This window comes from Cinclus cinclus, chromosome Z (genome assembly GCF_963662255.1).
Source record: "Cinclus cinclus chromosome Z, bCinCin1.1, whole genome shotgun sequence".
In the NCBI taxonomy this organism is placed as follows: Eukaryota; Metazoa; Chordata; class Aves; order Passeriformes; family Cinclidae; genus Cinclus; species Cinclus cinclus.
In genome coordinates, this window is record NC_085084.1 from 57,388,511 (window position 1) to 57,393,415 (window position 4,905).

At 39.8% G+C, this 4,905-nt stretch overlaps 1 long non-coding RNA gene across 1 annotated transcript; it reads right to left on the minus strand.

Annotated features, from left to right (window-relative positions):
- Positions 1 to 734: 734 nt before the first annotated feature.
- On the minus strand, positions 735 to 4,905 carry LOC134056813 (uncharacterized). Its single transcript, XR_009934172.1, has 3 exons — positions 4,754 to 4,905; positions 4,145 to 4,205; positions 735 to 3,679 (listed from the first exon to the last, which is right to left on the minus strand). It is a non-coding gene; the product is annotated as an uncharacterized LOC134056813 (long non-coding RNA).

The following is a 4,905-nucleotide window of genomic DNA, read 5'->3' on the forward strand; positions in this document are numbered from 1 at the left end:
CCATTGTGAAACTAGAACTCCATCTTATTCTTAGATCTGTGTGACTTCACGGTTTATAATTCCCTCTCTATGGTTTATAAACCCTTCTTTCATTAGGAATTGATGTTTGTTTTCCAGTTGTCTTTGTCCTCAAATGCTCTTGAATTAGTCTCCCAGCCAAATCTACCTAATACATAACACAAACACCACCTGCAGCCATATCTCTGTAGCTGAATCCATGCAAGTAATCCCATAATTTCATGCTGAAATTAAAAGGCCTCCCAGTCTAAATGCACTTGAATAACTGAGGCTTCTAAAAACTGTTTGATTAATACAGGTACCAACTGTACTGCATATTTATGTATCAAGGCTGGATATTTAGAAGGCAAAAGGTTTCTTACTTTAGAAATTCCTGACAGTACCAGAAGCCCAAGCTGTAGCCAGTGTTATGACACACTGAATACTGATGAACATTTTCATCATAACTATGAAATTTTTGTAGCCAAACAGGACTAATGGATGTCAGAGATGGAAAATACTCATTTAAAGCATGCTAGACAAGTATACCAATATTATTCCTCTAAGATATTATCCACTCACAAAAAAACCCCTCAAAATTCTTGCATTGTTTCTGGTGAACATTATGATATAGACTGTGCAAAAAAGGTCTAAAAAACTTATTTAAACAAATTTGATAGTTAGTCTCAATATATATGACAAAAAATAAATCCTTGAGATCAAGAAAGCCACATAAAGAAGCATTTTTAGATTTTTAATAACTTCAATCACAACACTTTGAAGATGTATAAAAAATCCATCTACTTAAAACATCTGTAAAACACTTTCTTAAGTCCCAAAATCTACTGCAGCTGCTCAAGCACATAAGCAGAATGGTAAAGGTAATACCAGCTAAATCAGCTCCACTGAACTGTCGATAAAAAAAACCTTACACTCTGAACAACACATAGATCAAGAACTAGGGTAAATATCAGAAAAGATCCCACACGGGGCTGCATGCAGAGCAAGAAATACCACACCATACACATTTATGCAAGCATATAAGCACTTCTGAAGTCCTAGCCTGAAAACAACTTTGGTGATAACCAGCTTACGTGAGACTTGAGCAGGATCAAAACTGAGAGCTAGCCAAACAAAACAAAACAAAACAAAACAAAAAGCAAAACAGAAGACAGATAACATCTGGTGCCATCAAACATAAAATAGTAAGCCCTTAAAAGAATAACTTGCAGTTATTCCCACATGACATTACATTTTAAGCCAAATGTTGAGTAGATAAACAAAACAACCACACGCAGGATGTGCAGCTCAACAGAGTCTCTGCTTAATACAGGCACATGCAACCTAAGAAAAAATGTTCTGATGAAAAGAGGAAAGGTATTGAAATGATTCTTAATTCACTTTGTGAATTCATTTTGTGACACAAAAACCACAGAAAAACAGAATCAGTTAATAGATTTGTATGAGCTACTAACAAACACTAAAGACTCTAAGAAAAAAATAAAATACACACATATACAACCTCTCCCCCACCCCTGCAAAAAAAACACCACACAAAACCATAAGAAAACCAAGAAGACAGAAAATCAAAGCACCGAGACTTAACACCTTCCTTCCTTATAAAAGGAAATGTGCAACCATGATTAAAAAGCAATCTACTAACAACAAAAGAAACTTTGTAATACTGTTGTGGAAGTCATTGTCAAAGATAGATGCAGAGACAACTCACCTCAGAGAAAGACAATATTTCTATTGATTTTAAATCAATAGTTGCCTGCACCAGATTGGACTTTTTTTTTTTCCCCTACAAATCAGATTTAAAGATTCAGCTTTGACTGTGTGAAACAGTAACTACATAATCAAAATTAGATGGACAATTACCCTCCAGGCAAGTCATTCTACATAATACATGGAGGTTATCATTGCCCATGTGAATGAGACCTCTCTGTATCCAGTACTGCATAACCCACAGAGGTTGGTGTTTTGAGAGAGGCATCACCCTTTTTCTTTGAGAATCTTACAGGTTGCAACTGACAGTAACAACCTACCTTACACTTGTACCTTGTAGCTGTCACTCTGATGAGACACACACAACCAATTTAAGTGAGACATACAATCTACTCTCTAGATAAGCACAGAATGCAGCAGAAAGCATCTATTTGTATGCAGGATTACAGTTCCTCCAGCACAACTTTTACAAAGAAGCTTCTTTGTATATTCACATTTTTGTAATGTTTTTCACATCTGCATAAAGACAGATCTATCTTATGGAATAATTTTGAAAATCTGATATACAGAAATTCAAGAAAGCTCCTCATTAACTTTTTGATAAAGAAATTGCAACCAAAACAATTTAAAGAAATACAAACCTAAGCATGAGCTCAAATGTTGACTCAAACCATGTTACTATTTCTCATATTAGTCATCTCACTGGGCTTATGCTGAGAACCCCATGGGACATAGGAATATGTAAAGAACTCATTAAAATCACCACAGGGCCAGTGTCAGAGGCTTTTAAACAGCAGCTCCATTAAGTCAAATTAAATAATGTAATTGTCTACTTGCCCAATCACAGTGATAACATTTGCACACAAGCCTAGGTAAAAAGTAGCAGGTGTGTTACAAGAAAAACACTAGCCTGTAACAGAACAGGAGCACTAGGATAGGCTAATTTGTGTTGAAAGGCAGGAGGTCATCTAGTTCAACCTCCTACTAAAAAGTTCCCCTTACATTTCGAAAAAGAGCCACCAGATTTTGGTTGCCTTCTTCCAGTTGTTTTTATGTTTTTATTATTGCATGGTAAGTTCTGCTTTTGAATTAGTTAAAAAAAGTTAAGTTTAATTAGTTAAAAGTTAACTGCTTTTTAATTGCAAGCTTCGTAACTTTTGATACTCTCCTATTCATAATGAACACCATTTAATCATGGTGTCTGTTTAATACTACTACATCTCTGAATTTTGTTTATTTCCCTTTTAAGGCTCTTTCAGATGAGATCTCAGTTCATTCTTGTAACTGCAAACATCATCATTTAGCTTTTTGTTTACATAAGGTCATACTGCAAAAATGCCCCAAAGCTGAGATAAAAAGAGACCAATGGCAAAGCAACAACCTCATTCAGCAACCACTTTTCTCCTAACTTCAGGAAGATGATGCCACTGCTAGTACAAGACAGCAGTAACATTCACTTTAGTACTACTCTGTGGTCATGCATAACATTACTACCACGTAATTTGGAAGTGGTTATTCTACAGTGATTTCAACTTTTTATTAGCCTAACATAATTTTGAACAGCTACAAGTAAAAAGCAGTAGCAGCCTTCTTTCATTTTCCATTCTGCAGTTCCAGTCAGTCTGATTCAACCAACAAGGATGTTGGACCATTTTCTGCATTCCATGTACTTCTTGCTCATTACAATTTCCCCTCCCAGCAGCAAATACTCCTTCCCCATGTTGCTGTTGTTGGCACTTACAAAAATTGAAAATCTGTAAACAGGTCAAAATTAGGCTTCTCTGGAAAGTACACCATTGCTTTAAAATCCCTGTTATTTCATACCATAATACTGAAATTGTTTAATTCCAAGGTCTAGATTCCACAGTCACGTAAGACTCTGGATGCATTCTCAAGCAGAAGACAGTAGTGGCTACTGTGTTCCTACTGAATCCTCAAATTACTGCCACAGACCCTAAAAAGGGAAGAAAAATGGGCATGCCCAAAGAACATCATTACCATATTAGCATCATATCAGTTATGAAGAAGACTGAGATGAAGGGAAGGAAAAGAAAGTTAATACATATAACTGATCCAAAATACCTTTAAGTGTGCACAGAATATCTCTATACTGATTTTCCATAGAATAGAAACTTAAGAAATCCTTCTCTCTCACCTAGTTACATACACATTACATTTAACTAGCAATAGAGCAAATGAAGAAGTAGATAATAAATTAGTAAGCTTTACAGAGCTATGATGTCAGAAATACTAACCATGAAGCAAATAATCTCAAGTGCAAAATCACACTCAAAATTTTTAATAGCCATTACAGCCCTCCCAATTAAGTTTCTCTGTCCAGCAATCAAAAGGAATACAGTCAACAATTCTCAGCATAAAACTATTTACAAATTACCAAAAGTATCTGTTATTTTCTCACCTGTCACTGACTGCAGAAGTGAAAAATTTGAAGACAACGCCACAATCAGGTTCTAATTAGACTTCGGTCAAAAAAAAAAAAAAGAAAAAAACACCTTAGAAAGTTTCATCTGAAATTCTTTCCATAAAAAAAAAATTACCAAGCGAAAACTAATTACATCCACTAATTAACCCACACTAACGGAACATTTCCCCACGCAGAAGCAAATTCAACAGAGACATATAGAGAAAAAACACAGATGTGTATTTTTTGTGACCGCTCGCCCTCCTTCTCCGACGAGTATTTTTAACGGCACAAACAAGTACTCGCGAGGAACTTCTCCCGCAGCACGCAGCACCTCCGCCGAAGAGGCGCGGCAGCCACACTTCCAGCTTCCCCGCCGCCCAGGTCGGCCCAGCCCGGCCCCCCGGAGCCCTGTTTACGGAGGGGGAGGAAGCCAGCGCGGTGCCCCGCTCGCAGCGCCCGGCGGGCGCGGCCGCCCGACCCCGAGCCCCCGCCCGCCGGGGAGAGCCCCCGCCCCCGGGACCGGGCGCGGGACACGGCGGAGCGGCCGCCACCCCGGCCACCCCCGGGCCCCGCCGCCGGCCGGGCAACGCCGACCCCACTCACCGCGGCGGCCGTGCCGAGCCGTGCCGAGCCGTGCCGTGCCGAGCCGTGCGGCGCGGCGCGCAGGCAGCGTCCCGCCCGCTCCCTCCCCATGCACGGCGGTGCCGGCCGGGGACGCGGCGGCAGCTCCGCGCCGACCCGCGCTCCTGCCGCTG